Genomic DNA, 19986 nt, shown 5'->3' with positions numbered 1-19986 from the left:
TAAATAGTTTATCTATTTTGAACATTTGCAATATGAACCAAGGTTATATACAAAGCTGAGAACCCAACATTCCGAGATAGCACTGGCCTGCAAGGTTAGGTCCAGTGGAAAGATAGAAAGAAAATTGCTGCTTAATGCCAGTGATCCTGAGGTGTTCCATAATCAGTGGATCACCAGATTTACCCTGGCCTCCAAGAGACTGGTGTCGTGCTTCATTTTCTCTGTTGAGCCTCTTCCACCTGCTATCTGCCACCCTCGGGGGTCTGAAATAAAAATACAGCTATCTCCGTGCTATCCGTGAGGGATTGGCTCCAGGACACCTCAGATGCCCAAAGCCATAGATGCTCAAGTCCTTTATATAAAATGGCATGCAACCTGCACATCTCCTGCATGCTTTAAATCATCTTTCAATTGCTTATAACACCTACACTACAATGTAAGTGCAGCATAAATAGATATTACACTATATCGCTTTAAGGAATAATGACCCAAAAAACCAGAGACCTCTCTCTCTCTCCACCCCCTGTCTCTGTAACTCTGCCTTTCAAATAAAAAATCTTAAAAAAGGAATGAAATCCTTCCATTTGCAACAAAATGGATGGAACTAGAGATCATTATGCTAAGTGAAATAAGCCAAGCCCAGAAAGACAAATACCACATTTTCTCCTATTTGTGGAATGTAATATATAAAGAGTATAAAAATTGTGTGGCTGTCATATCATTGTATATTTGGTTATAAATATTGTTCCACAAAATCATACCATGTAAATGGCAATATATTTTCAAAAAAGATTTATTTGTGTATTTGAAAGACAGAGTTAGAGAGGTAGGGGAGTTAGGTAGGGAGGGGGAGAGAAAGAAAGGAGAAAGAGAGAGAGAGAGGGAGGGAGGGTGGGAGAGAGAGAGATCTACTGGTTCACTCCCCAAATGACCACAACAGCATGGGCAATGCCAGGCCAAAGTCGGGTGCCCAAAGCATCTCCTGGGTCTCCCACATGGATGCAAGGACCCAAACACTTGAGCCATCTTCCACTGCTTTCCCAGATGCTTTAGCAGGGAGCTGAATTGGAAATGGAACAGCCAGGACTCAAATTGGTGGCCATATGGGATCCAGGTATCGCAGGCAACAACTTAACCCAGTACAGCACAATGCTAGCCCCAGAATTTCATCACTTTTTAATGGATGAATAATATTACAGTGTTTATATAGCACATCTTCTTTATCCAGCCATCAATTGGTAGACATCTAGATTGATTCTGTATCTTTGCTATTGTGAATGGAGCTGTTATAAACATAGGAGTGCAGGTTTCTCTTATGTGCTGATTTCATTTCCTTTGGATATATTCCCAGAAGTGAGATAGCTGGTCACATAGTAGATTAAAAAATTCTCAAGGTAACTAGCCATCAGGGCAATGCAAATAAAAACCACATGAGTCATCACTTCACTCCAGTTAGAATGGCTATTACCCAAAAGTTTTTAAAAAATCAAATTCTGGTGAGGTTGTGAGAAAAAAAAGGTACTCTAATACACTGTTAGTAGTCATGTAAACTGGTACAACCATTATGGAAAACAGTATGGAGAACTTTAGGAAAAAAAATCTGAATATTCTTTTTTTTTAACTTTTATTTAATGAATATAAATTTCCAAAGTACAGCTTATGGATTACAATGGCTTCCCCCCCATAACGTCCCTCCCACCCGCAACCCTCCCCTTTCCCATTCCCTCTCCCCTTCCATTCACATCAAGATTCATTTTTGGTTCTCTTTATATACAGAAGATCAGTTTAGTATATATTAAGTAAAGATTTCAACAGTTTGCTCCCACACAGAAACATAAAGTGAAAAATACTGTTTGAGTACTAGTTATAGCATTAAATCACAATGTACAGCACACTAACGACAGAGATCCTACATGAGGAGTAAGTGCACAGTGACTCCTGTTGTTAACTTAACAAATTGACAATATTCTTGATCAGCAGTTTGTTGAATCCTTGAGGTTGCAGCGACAGCAGATACAGACATTGGACTGCATATGCTGATCGGATGAACGGGTTACTGCCTGTCTTCATTCGTTACAAGTTTCAGCACTGCGTACACCTTTTGCTTCTCTGTGTCCAGCCCTTTGTTTGCTGGCGCTGCCTGTGCAAAGCAGCACCGGCAGGGTACCCTAAAAAGCCGCAGCTCAATTTCCCCTAATCCTGGAAGGTTGGCTTCTTCTCCCGGCCTCTCTCCTTGGTGTGTGGGTGGCCGTCTTCCTTAGGTCTCTTCCACTGTCTTTCCTATGCATGTGTCACATCGTAATTTCCTCTTCCAGGGACACCAGTCATGGTGGACGGGGCCCCCCAGATGATTTCCTTTTATCTTAATCCCCTCTTTCAAGGCCCTGTTCCCAAAGCGGTTACTTCTTGGGATGCTGAAAATCGGTCCTCTGACACATGGATTTGGGGAGGACACGATTCAGCCCATAAAAACACTGATGATTTTTTTTCTCTGGGTTTAGTCTATCTAAGCAATGATGTTGGCAAACAAAGATCCTATCTCTGACCCAAGAAGCTACAGAATCTGTCCTGCTGTGTCGGCCAACCAGCCCCACACTCTCTCCCTCAAAGACACAAGACCGAATAATTCTGCAGCATCACAGGTAGTAGTAACAGAAAATAAGTGTTTTTTTTGTAAGTACTAATTTCCCAGTCAGTCATCTCGCTGAAGACGGAGGCAGAGAGGGCAGCAAAACAGCTATCAAGGGCTTGCCCTTTGTTCCTCTCTTCCTGCCTCCAGATTCCCCATTTTGGTAGCCTGTTCCTTTGCGTGACAGTGGCTTCTGCCTTGCTGCCTCTTTATCAGCACCACATCTGAGCAGTTTATTTTGGTAACAGAATGAGGTTCCACTTGTTTTGAACATAAACTCAGATTCCACATTTGATCAACCCCAGTTGCAGAAACAGCTCCACGTGGCAGGTTCATGTCTGGCTCTCCCCAGTCTGTGTCTTTCCTCCACAAGAATAACTCTGATTCCACCAGGTGGCCTCATCCAAATTGCCCCAGACAGAAGCCACTTCAAGGAGGGGCAGGGTCATTTCCTAATTCCCAAAGCATCTGTCTGTCCCATTGGAAATGCAACCTGCCCAGGAAAGTCCCAGCCTCTGTCCAGCCCTGCTCAACCCTACACAGGGACAGGAAGACTGAAAGCTCTCTGGGGGTAAATTTTGGCCTCATGACTAAGGGAGAGTTAAATGGGTAAGAATAAGAAAAAAAAGTACTCGTGACATTTTTAATGCTTTAAAAACTTCCATTCAAAGAGTTCTGGCCCTACACCAGAAATCTTGTTGTGTGTGTGTGTGTTTTGTTTTGTGAAAGATTCATCAGAGCCCAGCATGTAGGAGACATGATGAATTTGGCATCTTAATCCATATGCCTATATGAATTCTAAGAATGCACATTGGTGAAGTTTTTAGAACACCTTCATATAAATTAAGTCGGAGGGAGACATCAATGCTGATATATATTCAGACAGACAAGGAAAATTAATTGTAAAAATGGGATGGGAAAATATCTCCCATTCATCATCTTCTCTCTCATAATTCAACCCTACATTTCCAAAGATTTAAAAATATTATAAGGAAGTCTTAATTGATCAAGATTTGGAGCCAAAGAGTCTAACCTCAATAAGTTAATACTATTTGTTCATTCACAGTGCACAGCACACGAAACTGTAGACTGAGCAATAGATACGCAAATCTCCATCCTCCAGCAGCACATAATGAGTGAGGAGACACAGACACAAAACTATAATTAATGACAGAAAGCAAGAAAAGCTAATCAGCTCCAGCAGAGCAGGATAGACACTCTGTGCTATTGGGTTTCAGAGTGGGAATGACCACCACAGTGAAGGGGTCTCAGAGGAAGGGATATTTGAGCTTGCCTTGGGAACTTGGGCCAGTCTTAAAAGCAGTGAGAGCTCACACAGGCTTTGGAGTGAGAGCATGATGTTACACAAAAGCTGGCATGGGAGGGGAGCGCCCTGGCACAGGGCACAAGATGTGCGGGAGCAGACAGGAAGCAAGGCTGCAAGATAAGTTGGCAGACCTTGTCCATGCCCATAGCTGTGGCCCAGGCATACAGCAATGTGCACCTGAACTAAGAGCTGTCAGAGATGGTAAAAAGAAGAGACAGATGCTGGGAAGAAGGATAAGCAAAATTTGGAGCCTTCATGACTGTGAAAGACAGAGGACAGGGGCCTGGTTCTGACCACTGACCAGCTCTCAGAAGAAGACAGTTGCCCAAGGACAGGTCCTGCTCCTGGCTGGACACCTCTGCTAGCCTTCCTCCCTCCTCACTCCTAGAAATAGCAAAATCACCCAGCATGCCAGGCTCTCTGGTGGGAGTTCCAGATCATCCCAAGAATGTAGCCCTGTCCTCTGACCAGAGAGGAGGAACGTTCCGGGCACAGGGATTAATTGTGCAAGGCCAGTTGACAAACAAGTCCCAGAGCTCCCTCTGGCTTATGTAACCCCTTTGGTATCAACCCCCAAAGTGGAACTCCATCCCCATTGTGTGTAAATGTGTATCATTTGGTTATAACTCGATCATTCAGATCAAAACACAAACTTTTGTCCCTTTTGGATTTTGCAATGATTTTTTTTTTTTTTTTGCTAGCCCCCATTAAGCATCTAATGTGTCCATTCCCCTTTCCCAACAGCCTTCATTCTTAGTTGAGTCTCCCACATAAACTCAGGGGCCACATGATCTAGGTTGAGCTAACCAGGGCATTCCATCCACCTGTCCTTGATGACATGTTTATGTTCCTGGTTCAAATAGCCCCTGAAGCCAGACGTTTATATGCATTTCATTCATATGAAATAACTTCCCTTTATTGCCTAAGTTACCTTGAGCTCTGCACACTTCTGCTAGTAATTAAAAGTCCATGACACAGGTCCCTTGTTTAATTTTGTTATTGTGGAAAGGTCTCTGAGAAGAGAAGCAGAGCACAAGAATTCTAGGTGCTACTCTGGACCGGGTGAACCTTTGTAAAAGCCCTGCCTTTCTCTGGGCTTCAGTTTCTTCATTGGTTATACAGGAAGTTGCTCAAGCCAATTGCTAATGATCCTCCTGGCTTTGATATCTAACTCTACAAGCTCACTGCACTGTTAAGCTCTAGCAAAGCTGACTATCACTCCTGATTGGCTTCCCTCAGTCGTGGCATTACTTTGGCCCGACATCACACTGTGGCCCATGGACATCAGGTAGACCACATGAGACTGAAGAAGGAAATGTGGGTCCAGACTTTTGAACACATGAAGATGTGAATTGACAGTTGTATGAATAGAAATAGAGCCCCAGTCTTTCCTTATTTATTCTTCAGGGCTAGGGAGGAAATGGACATGGGAAAGGTGGGGAAGGTCTGGGTTTGGATAGACAGATTGAGCTGGGGTGAACATGGGAGACAACCAAAAAGAAATGTCCAACTAACAGTGGGAAAGTTCACACTTATAGGGAAGATTCTCCAACTTGAGTTAGCATAAAAATAGCCAGGTGATTTTGAGATGGGTGAGGATAAATCTAGGGCTGAAACTTGAGATAGAAACTCTACTCAGCAATACTTTGATATTTTGATCGACATAGAGGTGACAGGTGGAACAGGGGAATCATGTTTGGGGAGTGGGAGAAAGACGAAAAGAGGCTTACAGACTTAAACTTGGTCAACCATGTTTTGTGAGAAAGAGAAGAAAAAGAAGAGGGAAAGGCCATTACACAGCAAAGGAGGAAACAGACAAGAACTGAGTTTCCCTGAATTGCTGCTCCAGCCTGGCTCTTCACTTATATCAATACATGGAAAACCTTGAGGAGCAGTGTTAGGAAAGAAAGGAAAAGGACAGTCTAGGAGAGGCATCTCTGGGCTTACATCCTTGGCCTTGCATAATGGAGCAACTTGCCCACCGTCCAAAGAATGGTCAAGAAAGGGAACATGAAATCACACTCAGGTCTGGTCAGCAGCACCCAGATCATGGGTATACCACAAGAAGGAAGGATCCTCACCTCTTCCATTAGAGATGGCATCAGATCCTACCTGCATCACATGCCTTACCTAAATTTAGAGAGCACCCTCTCCAAGTTTGCTCCTTTGGTTCTCTGCTCAGGGCTTCTCTGAAGCTGTGGGAGTTCCACAAAGGGAGAACTTAGAGGCACTGATGTTCCTTTTCCCCAACCTCCAACCACTAAGAGCCAATGGATTGATGCTCCATTCCCTTTCTGTATCCCTATAGCAGAGATATCATCCATCTGTATGTAGACTTTTCTGCCCCCTCTGCCTCAGTCTCCCCACTCCACCTCTCCTGCTTCCTGGGATCACCTCTGATATAAACCATCTGCCCTTAGTTACTTGACAAGGACTGTGTTCAGAAGAACCTGGACCAGGAGAGAAAGGAGCTAGCCTCTGTAGCAACAAACCAAAAATGCTGGCAGAAGCATGAATGCATATTTCCTTTAAAGCCCCCAAATGCTAAATAAATGGAACAAATCTCAGCTTGTCTCTGTAATGACCAATGGCTGAGCTGTGTCCTGTGGGACAGATAGAGATGCTACCCTGGACAGAATCCAAGGACCCTCAGTTGTAAATTTCCTTTGGCAGAGTGAACATGTAGTGCTAGTTCTCAGAACTCCAAGATGAAAATGCAAACAACAGGCATGAGCCCCATCCACATCATAGCAGACTCGCCCATCCCCTTTAGAGGGTTACCTTCCCCAGTGCAGGCACTGTAGCCTGGCAGCCTGGGGCACTGTGAAGCCTAGTAAAGTGTTTCATTTCCCTGTTTGATTCATCCCCATGATATTTTAAAACCTAAGATTACTTAGCAGATGTGAAGCTTAATCACAGTGGAATTTACAGTAAGCCCATTCAGTGACTTATGCTATTGGCTAGTGCTTGGAAGCATTTGAGTTAGCTACTCCAGATCCATCATATTTAGGGGAAAGGGCTTCCAGTTGTTTCCCCATGTTGCCTACTTTCTAATTCCCTACCTCTTCTCCATACTGGATTTTTCTGATGGTTTTTCTCTCAATCACTTCCTTGGTCTGCAACAATAATTTTCTTCAATAATGCTCCTACACTTGGAGTAATGGTGATCCTGGGAAGAATAAGCAACTCTCATTTTTCCACACCGACCTGGATGCTAATTCATTGTTTAATTGCCTACCATGTGGGCTGTTGCAAGAGAACAACTCCACGAAATTCTTGAGACGACCAGACGGAAGTTTCCAAAGCCCAGAAAGGAGTTAAGGCCTCATATCCCCATTCTCCCATGGACAACAACACTTTCCTATCATGGAGAGCACCTGGAGGGTCCCTGTTCCTCTGTGCATGGCTGAGCATGTTGCTCAGCTTCTATTCTTCCTCAAAACCTTTTCTGTTCTGCTACCCATCTCCCCTCAAAGGGCAGTTCCCAGAGCATGATGTTGGCTGCCACTAGAGATGACCTTCTTTTGCCTTTTGAAAACCAACCATCAACCGTCTTTTGCCATAGGCTTCTCATGCCCTGCGCTGAGTTTTTTTTTTTTTTTTTTTTTAATTTTCCTTACATGTTATTGTTTTAGTGATTTAACAAAGCAAATTTCACTCTTCATTCAGCCATTCCTTTTAGAGGAGACTCAGACCTTACCTTTGTATATCCACAGGGTCGTCTAAGGATTTTTCCCAAAGAAAGTAGACAGGGAGGTCTAGTTCAACATTAATGACACACTGACTTTAGCCCTACCCTGAATTGCCACTTCATTTAACATCACAATTGCAAACACGTCCTTTATCATCCTTAAAGGTCATCAAGGTTTAGCATAGCAGGGAATAAGGTAAAACATGTGGCTGAACAAGGATACTTTGCATTCTCTACCCAGGGCTCATTCACAGCTAAGGGATTTGATATTTGCCTTAAAGGCAGAATGGTCTGAAGGCCAGATATCTGCACCCAGATTTCCTTTCTTGTTTTTCCTCTAATCTGATGCAATGTTTTTCAAATTTCAATGTGAAAATAAATTAGAATACAGGTTTGTATGTTTTGCCAGTGATGTAAGGGCTTTTCAAGGGCAATTCTGAGTTTATATGATATTCACGTTAGGTGTTGATTATAGAACCTAAAAATATCACTTCTAAGATGTGACTCTTCTGTTTGGAAAGCTTTCTTCAACATGAATTCTGCCAACAGACTAGAATTTCTAAATGGCTGCAAAATTTTAAATAGCATTTTTTTTCTCGTTCATTCTCTTTGGTCTTGCTACCTTTGGAAAAAGAACTCAGCCCCTCAGACCCAGAGTAGACAGTTGAAAGCTCCCATGAACCCCAAGGCACTGCGTTGCAGTTTCTCTGTGGTAAAGGCAAGGAGAGAAAAAGAGCAGCGGCAGCTTGCTTTATTTCCTAACCAGCAGAATGACTCTGGCTATAAAATCCAATACCATCCATCCCATCTTTACATGTTGAAGTACATATCTCCTTGGACCCATCGTATGTGTCCTGAATTTCCCAACTTCATTTCGAGCCCTATTTCATCTGTCATTGCTTATACCTCTGCTCAGGTTCATGGCAAATGGTCTGCTTCTGTCAATGACTTTTTCATCTATGTCAAGGAAAGGCCCATTAGACAAATCCAATGGGACAAGTTCAGAGAGTTTGTCAGTTCCCGTCACTTTCAGGTCTGGCTGTGCAGTGGAGCACGGACTCGAAACAGACTTGTCAAGATGGGCAGCATCTTCTGGAAGAAGTTTATCTCAATGGAGAGAAACACGTGATGGGTGAAAATCACCAGAACACCAGCACTTCAGCCTGGTGAGCTGAAAAGAACCATCTGTGATTAAATCACACTACATCAGAGTCTCACTCCCCACGGCGGGGTGGGGAGATAATAGTACATATCCAGGAGTATTTGAGGGGTGCTTAGTAAGAGCCTGATATAAACAAGGAAGCTATATTTTCTAATTAATATTTTTTAGTATTTTAAAATATCAATAATTGCTAATAACTTGTAAGAGAAACGATACTTTATCTTATTTCATTGAGAAAGCAGGGTACTCTACATCTTCTTATCACCAAACTGAGTAAGGTCCTCATTCATCTCCAGCCTCATATACTGTACCTCAGCTCCTACAGTGAATGTTTACTGTCCTTGTTGAAGTCTGAGGCCAAAGCCTGCTCTTGTTCATGGCTATTTCTCCCTGCATTGCTTTGCCAAGCTTTCACTCCTACCCTTGTCCTTGTCTCCAGGATTATCCATTCCTCTCTACTTGGTCATTCCTTTCAGCTTACATGCATACTGTAACAGTTCCCATGAGAAAGACAAGCAATCTTTTAACTCCATATCTTCTTTCATTTTTCAGTTTGTCATTTTAGCAAAGATCTTTCTCAGCTTTCCCCCTTCCTTGTTTTAACATTTGCCATAGGGTTGGGGGGGGGGGATTGTTATCGAGGTCACCAATAACCTCCACATAACAAAATCCAATACTTAATTACATGTTTGCCCTAATTGGTTGTTCTATATAATATCCTTTTTGCTGATATGTTCATTATCTGCCACTATCACCCCCCCATAATAGAAGCAATTCTCATGGGAAAATATCAGCTTTGCTCTGTTTTCCATGCACCCCCAACTTCCAGAACAAGTAGGTTAAGTGCCCAATAATTATTTGTTGAATGAACAATTCAATCATCATGAGGGGTTATAACAAGGATGTGGCTCAGCTGGTGCCTGGGCATTTGTAAAGGGTAAGAATAAGTCTCTTTGAGGCAGATCTGTGTTATTTTTTTTCTGGCCTAGTTTTTGCAGAGGTCTAGGAGGTGATATTGTCCCTTCTCAGAAATGGAATGATAAGGCAAGAGAGGAAAGCTGATATGTATTGACTCTCTTCTACATAGCAAGTACTGGACTAACTGGAGAGCTGTGAATCCGTAGACAACTTCCAGTGCAGATGAGTTTTCTCAGCTACTGTCTGACCCAGGCCAGTATTGCAGTGTTATTCCATCTCCACTAGCTCGATGAGCCTCTTGGTAGGAACTTAACTATTTTGCAGAAATGGCCAAGTCTGATAAGCAGATGCAAAAGATTCAACAGAAGCTGCAGGTTAAACAGGGTGCCAGGGAATGTGGAGACTTTATGAACTACACAGAGAAGATACAGATGAGGTTGTTCAGAAAAGGCAGCAGGAAAAAGCACCCATGATGTGTGCTATTAAGACATGTCAGAAAGGCTGCTCTAATAACCTGTTTTTTCTTTTGAGCAATATCAGACTTGCATAAGACGTGACAGCAAGAGCTAAAGGACAGCAGATGAAGGAAAGAACGTGGAAAAGAAGAGATTTCTTCCCAACCCATATCTACTCTGATACCAAAATCAGACAAAGATAATACAAGAAAACTATAGACTATTTTCCCTCAAGGACACAGTTGCAAAAATGTTAAACAAAATTTTAGCAAATGAAATCTAGCAAAATGATACATCATGACCAAGTAGGATTTACGATCAGAATTCAAAGTTGATTTGATACCTGAAAATCAATCATTGTTACTCACTGCTATATTAGCAAAGTAAAAATCACATGGTCTTCTACATCTATGTAGTAAAAGCATCAACAAAATCCATCATCTGTTCTCAATAAAATCTCTCATCTGAGTAAAAATAGAAGAGACTTTCTGGACATGGTGAAAAGCATCTGTGAAAAACTGCACAGTTAAAATCTTATTTAAAGGTGAAAGGTATGAATATTTTTGTCCTAAGATCCAGAGAATATTTGTTCTCACCACTCTGATTCAACATCATACTAGAGGTTCTAGCCAGTGCTATAAGGCAAGAAAAAAAAGAGAGAGAGGGAGAATCAGCTAGAAACAAGGAATAAAACCGTCCTTATTTTTTAATAAAATGATTGTCTATGTAGAAATTGGAAAGAATCTGCTCCATGTATTAACTAGCTTTAAAATGATTCTCAACACTTATATAGTGTGCTGAGTGATGTACATTTTGCTGTGATAAGAACTTTCAATGTACTCCCCCTCCTCTCAAAAAGTTTACATCACACCTTCTCAGACCTCCACGTATGAGCCATTGATCTAGGCTAATGGAGTCCCAAGTACATATAACCTCAGACACTTTGTGCCAGACACTTCTCTAAAGATCATGCACTCAGGCTGTGACAGGACCTCCACCATTAGCCTTTGAGCAAATCTCCAAAGCTTTACTGGTCAACACTAGCTCTCCACTCTAGCATCCAGGGATCTCTGCTGCCATTCATCAAGCCATATAAAGGTACACTTTGGATTTCAATTAGATTTTTGCCTTCCACAAAGGCCTGCTTCCATCCTAATTGAGCAACTGGACTTTAGTAATTGGACTTTAACAAAATTGGAACTTACTCTCTATGTGAGTAATGTACCTCATCTGTCAAGTGTATTTCCTGTGAGATTTGTTCTTGTTATTCAGCCTCTCTTTTCATTTCTAAAACTTTTAAAATTGTAGCCAGCATTGTTGCACAAGAGATTCAGCCACTGCTTGATACACCGGCATCTCATGCTGGAGTGCTGGTTCAAGACCTGGCTGCTCTGCTTCTGATCCAGTTTCCTCCTAATGCACCTGGAAAGGTAGAAGATGGTCCCAAGTACTTGGGCTCCTGCTACCCATATAGGAGACCAGAATGGAGTTCTTGGCTCCTGGACTTGGCCTGGCCCAGACCTGTGTGTTTTGACCATTTGGGAAATGAACTAGTGGATGGAAGATATATCTCTATCTCTCTCACTCTCACTCTCTCTGTGTTGTACTGCCTCTCAAATAAATAAATACTTTTACAATTTATTTTACTTTTTGTCATTTCAGATTGACATGTAGTACGTGTGCATTTTTGTGGGACGCATCCCAATATTTCAGCACATATACACAAAAGAAGCCTATCAAACCTGGCCACAAAAGAAAAATAGGTCAGGGCTTCCAAAATAAAATACATATTCATTTTGGAATATTTTTAGTATTGTTTTTATTGTCAAAATGTAAATAAAGCAACAGAGTAAGGTAAATAAGACAACAGAGTTCAGTGTGATTTTATTGTTAGTTTTCTTTTCTAAATATACTCAGCAATGTAAGAAGTTCATAACCTCCATTCACAAAACACATGTAGCTATAGAGTATCGAGTAGCCAGATGCCACATAAAATATAAGCTGCCCAGTTAAATTTGACTTTCAGATACAAAACAAAGACTGCTTTAGCATAAGTACATCTCAAATTATTCTAAAAAAAAGTTGATATAATAAAATCTAATAGAATTATCTAATAAAAGTGTTAATGAAATTGTCTAATAAAATTATTATTTACCTGAAATTCAAATTTACTATAATTCTGAAGTTTCATTTGCTAAATCTGGCAATCCCATACCTACACAGGGCCAAGTACTCTACCACTCTTTCCAGATTTGTCCCACCACTTGACAGGTTCTGTTAGGGCTGTAAAGAAAGAAAAAAAGGGAGAGAGGGCAATTTTGAAAAGATTAAGCCAAGTGACCCACTTACTTTTTAAGAAGGACAGGTTTACTTCCAGACCCCCTTTGAGCTCCACCCCCAACTCTCAGGTCTTCTCTTTGTGATTCAGAAACTGAACCACTGCAGAGAAATCCCTTGCATTTCCCTAGTCTTGATTTCCCCTGATCTGAAAAACAGCATTAGTCTTAGAATTAGCAAAGAAAACAGGTAACAGGATATGTAACAGGACTTCTATAAGTAAAGTGCTTGGCAAGCCCTCTCTGAAGTTGTAAAACAGAAATCAAACAGATTAGAAGAAAATAGCAATGGAGGGTGTAGAAAAGAAAAGAGAGGGAGTGGCAGAGAGAGAGAGAGAGAGAGGCTGAATTATATGTGTACAGGTACTTGTGTCTGTGCAACTGTCAGAAAGATTGAAGATAAAGGAGCCAGGTGAGACAATGCATGCAAAATGTTTAATGGGGGCAGAAGATTCCATAGTGACCTGATTTTTTAACAAAAATAAAATAAATCAGATTGTGACTAAAGCAAAAACTTGACAACTGGGGCAAAAGCAAGAATAATCTATAAATCACTCTCCCTGAAACAGGTTTAAGTGGTGACTTGAAACACATGCTAAGTGAGAAAGGAAGACTGAGAATGAACACAGCTTGGAGCTATGATCAAATTAACCTTATAGTGAAATTAATCCCATTAATACCTGGCACTGTATTTAATGGTATCTTGAGGTAGGGCAGTGTTATGGACTGAATTGTGTGCCCCCAGATTCATATATTGAAGCTCCACATGACTATATGAGATTACAAATGTGGGACTGAATCTGATAGGACTGGTGGCCCTACAAGAGGAGAGAGGACTTCCCCCCCCACACACACACACCCACAACCACACACAGAGAAAAGGCCATGCAAGCATGCAGGAAGAAGATGAAGTCCATGAGTCAAGAAGACAGCCCTCCCCAGAAGCTGGCTATGCTGATGCCCTGATAGTGGACTTTCAGCATTCAGAACTCTGAGAAATAAATGTTTGATATCCAGGCCACACAGTCTATGTGAGTTTGTTATGACAGCCTGAGCTGACTAAGATGGGAAGGAAAGAATTAAAATCTGTTTGGAGGAGCACCAACATACCCATTTTACAAAACTTATTGTGTAAAAAGGCTAGTTAATTTGACACCAAGTAGAATATGAAGCAAGAAAGTGGTAGGCCAGTCTTGGGTTTGTCACAGCCCTAACTAAAGGAATTGATCATTGGAAGTCAGCACCTACGTGGAGGGCAGGCATTTAATTAGTAAAGGCAGGTGAGCAACACTGTGAGAGTATTCAGCATTAATTGAAGAGATTTGAATGCTAAATTAAAAAATCTGAGAACTTTATTAATTTGGCCTTCCTCATTCTTCTTTTGCTTGGATTATAAAGCAAAAAATAGATGATAATCATATGAAATCTGTCAGCTAAGTTTCATTCATTCAAGGCATCACATGAGGGAATAGGAAGATGCGAGATTTACAGATTTAGAAGTCTCTCCTCACAAGGACATACAGTTGTATCAGCATAGAGGCTCAGAAAGTTCAAGCAATGCAAAGCTGGATTTGAAAAGACTTTAGATAAATGGTTGTTATGAGATTGAATATTTAAATAGATGTATTCACTAACAGATGGATGGTTGAGTCAATGAATGAATGAATGAATGAGACTGTGATTGTTACAAAGGTTCACAGAAGGGGTGGAACCCTAGAACACCAGCCTGTGGCTGCACTGGACATATTTGATCATAGGTATTGACTATTTTCTGGCAAATTGATGGCACACTATGCATGACTTCTCCAGTGGGACTATCTGAGAAAAATGGACAACATTATTATTATTATTATTTTTTTTTTTTTTTTTTTTTTTTGGTTTCCCAAGAGTCTAGGTTTCAGCTTCCTGAACTGGGATTCTGACAATTCCATTGACTCTTCGTTAACATTCCCTGAGCTCTGTCCTGTTCCCCTGTCATTATGGCAGGCCTGTTTCATTGACTAATTTATTTATTCAAGAAATATTTATTAAGTGCTTACCATATGCCAGGCACTGTCCTTAGATAAGTCAGAAAGCATGCTTCAGCTTCTGCTAGAAAGGACAGAAAATAAACCAACAAACAAGATATATGTCATCAATAGCGCTATGAAGAAAAGGAAGGGATGAGGGATAGAGGAAGGTCCATTTGGGAGTGTAAGGTTTAGGGTGCTGGTCAGCTGGGGGAAGATCACTGGGAATGAGACCTGTAAACAAAGGCCTGAAGAAACTGCAGAAGTGGCCCACACAGTCCTGGGGGTGGGGGATGGGAGGGGAGGAGGACCTGCTCCAGTCTGAGAGAGAGCAAAGCTATGGGATGGGAGTGTGCTGGGAATGGCAAGGAGAACAGTAAATGGACCTTTGTACCAGGACAGAGGAATGGAGAAGGAGGATGCCGTGACAGTGAGAAAGGAGGAAAGAGAGACCCACAAAGGATGCTGTTCACCCTGTTACGGAATTGGGCTTTCACTGTGAGTCACTGAAGTGATTACATTTTTATAATTTAATAAGCTTGCTCTTTTAACAGGATTTTTAACAGGGTTCTCTGGCTGCTGGATTGAGACTATGAAAAGTGAAGCTGGCAAAGGTAGAAACAGAGAAACCAATATGGAAGTATTCTAAGCATCCAAGTAAGAGAGGATGGTGACTTTGACTTGGTGTTAGTAGCAGATGCAGTGAGAATGCCAAATGTTAAATATATTTGGGAAGTAGGGCCAATAGGATTTGGTGTTAATTTGGATGTAGTTTTTGAATGAGGAGACTCCGATTAGTAAGAACCCCAGTACCAATACTGACATTGCTATTACTTATACTTGTACATTTTGTGCTACTACTTCTTGTAATTCTACTATTACATATCCTACTAAGAGATCTCAAGTAAGTCACCAGTGCCATTTGAATCAGATCCCCCTGGCACTACCATACCCTCCCCTGTTCCTTTCCCATCTAAATGTGACTTCGGCTAATGGTTACTCCAATTCTGCACCCTCCACTGCTTCCCCACTCAATTTCCCAAGCCCAGCCCAGAGTCCATCCTAAAACTCTCCCTGTCTACTTCTCCCATCCATTTGTAGGATCCCACTGGTTGGAGACTATGGAGTTTTAAGGCGAAAGGGTTTTATAAGGATAAAAGCAGGTCAGAGTAATGAAAGTCTTTCCAAGCCAGGGTAACTGTTCAGGGAAAGTATTGGCCATGAAGAGTAGCATGGAATTGATCAGTACACACAGTTAGACATTGATATTCTGCACCTTTCTAGCTTTATACCCACCTCTGTTTTTTAGATTTCAAAACATTTTAAATCAAAATGAGATTTCTATCATTTAAATAAGAGTAAGCAAGAATCTCAAGATGGTGGCTTTTGCAAACTATTAGTCCTAGCTGTGATTGTTTAAGCAAGAAAGAAAGGAAAAAAGGGGGAGAGGAAGATGGAACAACAACAAAGAATGATTCTTTCCAATTAGCTGTTTTATGAAAAACCAGTAGTGGGTTACCACAACATTCTATACTGTCTATTTACCTAGCTTTTAAAAAGAATCCCAGCCACTAATCTCCTGCACATTGCTTTATGATTTGAGCAGGAATTTTTAAAAGTAACAATTGGAAAGAAATCCTCTCAAAGAATGCGACTGAGCATTCTAAGTCTAAACAAACCATTCTGGGGGTACTAAAAACAAAACGCCACAAAAATACTATTGGACACAATTGATGCAACAGATCCTGGCTTCTGCTTTTAGGATTCATGATCAGGATTTTCAGACATTCAGAATTGCTGAGGTCTGTGTGAGCACGTGTTGTTGTTTTGAAGGGTCTAATACTATAATTCTCATATGTGGAAATTTTCCACTGACTTCAGTTTTACTAGTATGAACCACCAAATCCTCAAAGATTGTGCCAGCACCATGTGGAGGCATATTTCCAACATCCTGGTGGAATAAATTATAAGATATGATGAAGTAGTTATTTTCTGGCGCTTGGTGTGTTTTATTCCTCCCACAAACAAATGCAAACCATCACAAATTAAATAGATTCCTCAATGTCCTAAGGAGGCTTCTTATGCAGTTTTTTGTATACTCAGCAGTCGTGTTGCAAGAGAAGTTAAAGGGTCAGCCTCGAGAATTTGTTTTAGTGATAGGACATGAATGGAAAGTGGAAAGTTTGAAGGCTTTACCCTGAAGAGATTCTGGTGGAGGACAGTGACAGAGTGGTTTGGGTGTGGTTTGCTGTGGGCCCCCAAGGATTTGTGTGTCGGAAGCTTGTCTCAGTGTGGCAATGTGGGAGGTGACGGAACCTTTAAGAGCTGGGGCCTACAGAAGCTCCATGAAGCCATGGAGTCTTTGGGGGTGCTGGTTTCAGAAGGAATGGAAGCAGTTCTTATGGGGCCCTGGTTGTTTCTCATAAGATCAAGCTGTTAGAAAGAGCCATAGTACTAGCCACAGCTAGCACTTTACAAAGTACTAGCTCAGGATGCATTTGGTCATAGCAAAGATAACTAACACAGTGCATGAGCACCAGTTTCAGCCCCTTAACTTACATGTTTCCCTCTGGGCTCTTCAATTTGCCCAAAGTAGATTTGCCAAAATGCTAGATTCCTTGAACCTAGCCACTACCCCCACTCAGCTTGGTGACTGAAATAATCTTTCAATACTTATAATTCCATAAGACACTCCTCTTCACTTGTATCCCTGTATCCCTAGTGATGATACCTTACCTGTTCTTTTGTTTTTCCTGAAGAGATGAAGCTGTCAGATTTACTGTCAACTACAGTAACTGGTACTGCTTCTGTTACTTTGAATTTGTGCAACTGGGGACTTGCAACTAGAAACTCTGAAACTGCATCTGGACAGCATATCCATGCATGGCCAACTTATCTACTAACAACAGCAGGCATAGTGCTTAGGGTCCACAAATGTCATAACATGATCCGGTCTCCCCTTGCCTCTCTGCCTTAGCCTTCATCTATGGGGAAAAAAAAAAAAAAAAAAAAAAAAACCACCAGAATCCCTGATTACCGGCCTTGCCTTCCTTCCAAGGTATATAATTTGGAAGTCATAAAAATAGGTGGCCAGTGATAGATCCCTCTTTCATTTTGCCAACATGTGTCTAACTCTACTCTTGACCCCCACAGCTGATCAGAAATACATGGTGGTGATCAGCTTTGGGGCATCTACTCACCCACAGCCTCTTTTTAGGATCTGCTGTTGCCTAAGGTCACTGCCACAGAGTCAGTTCCAAGTCCAAGTTTGTGACAAAAATGCAAATATGGATAACAACTTATTCAAGCCTAAAGTCTAGTTAGTGTGGCCCCAGAAATTAATGGGCTCCATATTCTTTAACATACCTCTGGCTAGAAATTATAACTGAAGCCAGGAGTTACAAGCTTCAGTGAGCAGATTAATTAGAAGCCTTGAGCATTTGGAAGACAGTCAACACTAGTAGTTGAGCAGACAAATCTTTTGGTTAGAAATTGGACCTTAAAAAAAGAAATTATATCTTAATGATAGTTAAGAAAATTATTATTGAATAGTTATATACCAGTTCCATAATTTAAGTCAATCCATTGCTTAGATCTTAGTGCTGAGTCTCAGTCTGTTTCTGTACTGCACTAACAATAGTAAAAAATTTATTTTAATAGTCTTATAACCTTGAAGCTATAAATGCTTGTTATGGAAAACTATATATATATAGAAATTTATTACTGAACTATGTGGTTCATGCTAAAAAACAGCATGTGTTGACTTGCTATAATCTCTATTTGTCATAGAAGGTTGATATAAACCACCAATCTTATGATAATTAACTCACTATTAATTCACAGCTCTAGGTCTAATCTAGTCAACCACCATAAAAGGGCTGTGCATTCTCTTAAAGTTAAGAACATAGCTAAAGGCATTCTTGCGCATAAGATTTATTTTATACATATAATTAAAGTGGTGATAACAATGTATCATTTAAACACAATGAGAACTTGTTCACCACATTACTAACAAGATTCTAGGAATTCCACTATTTCCAGTTCAGATAATGATGTCATCTACATTTGTTTTCAAATAAAGTAGGGGAGTTGAAAATGAAGAGGATCGCTCAAAGGGTAATATTATTGACGAGCTGATTAAGGTGAGAATGTGGACACGTGGGATTATACACAAAAACACTTAACACAGAAGGCAAAGTATACTAGGTGCTCAATAAATTCACGCTGAATCTGATTTGTAACAATTAAAATCAGCTTCTTTGACTTTAAAATACCAAGGAGGAGCTGCTTAAGAGGGCATAAGGTTTATTTTAGCTTACAGTTTTGAAAGTATACAGTCCAGGGGCCAGCGCTGTGGCGCAGCAGGTTAACACCCTGGCCTGAAGCGCCGGCATCCCATATGGGTGCCTGTTCGAGACCTAGCTACTCCACTTCCAGTCCAGCTCTCTGCTATGGCCTGGGGAAGCAGTACAAGATGCAGTACAAGATGGCCCAAGTCCTTGGATCCCTGCACCTGTGTGGGAAACTGGGGGGGTGGGGGGGGGAGTGGAGGGAGCTCCTGGCTCCTGGTTCCTGGCTCCTGGCTTTGGATTGGCACAGCTCCAGCTGTTGTGGCCAACTGGGCAGTGAACCATTGGATGGAAGACCTCTCTCTCTCTCTCTCTCTCTCTCTCTAACTCTGACTTTGAAATAAATAAATCTTAAAAAAAAAAAGAAAAAGAAAGAAAGTATACAGTCCAAAATCAGGTAACCCCTTTAGTTTAGGAATCTGGTGAGTCCAGGGGATGGCAAAGATCAATGACATGGTAATCTAAGAGGCAGAGGGAGAATCTGGACCAATCTTGGCTTAAACAGTCATCCCTCTCCTGAGAACTAGGTCCAAGGACCTAAAGATCCAAGATCCACAGTCACTGGGTCTCTTTCCTGGACACCATACTTATATCACATCTCCACTCTTAATCGGCTGATCATTACTCCATTAATCATTTATGTAAGACTTTTGGGACCAAGCCCCCAACATATGAGTCTCTGGGGGCCACCAAAACTATTATCCAAACCATAACAGTCTTTATACTAAAGTCAATCTACTGATAAAGGAAACAAGTAGAAGTCAAGACATGAGAGCAACCTCTGCAAAGCTACCTAACCCCATCCCAGGCCCAGTGTCCCCCTTTTGTCCTCAAAAGGAGGCTGTGAAAAGGAAGCCAACCATGTGAGATTCCCAAAGAGAGGGGAGAGGTGTGCTGTTTCTTTTCCAACTCACATCATCTTCCTCTGCTCCTTCAGGAGCTTTGTCAGGTCCTGCCACCATGAGCCTGGTGTAGGATGCTTGAGCTGCCCCCAGGAACCCATTCCTCACTTGAACTATAGATTATCAGTTCACAGGCATTCCCTATTCCCCTTTCTCCCAGATTTACATACCTACTATGTAGACCGAGAGCTGGGAAGACTTGCCACTT

Source organism: Oryctolagus cuniculus, chromosome 3, assembly GCF_051225735.1.
Source record: "Oryctolagus cuniculus isolate XC-2025 breed Fujian yellow rabbit chromosome 3, ASM5122573v1, whole genome shotgun sequence".
Lineage (NCBI taxonomy): Eukaryota > Metazoa > Chordata > Mammalia > Lagomorpha > Leporidae > Oryctolagus > Oryctolagus cuniculus.
The sequence above is the reverse complement of the archived record's forward strand: the minus strand, read 5'-3'. Positions refer to the sequence as shown.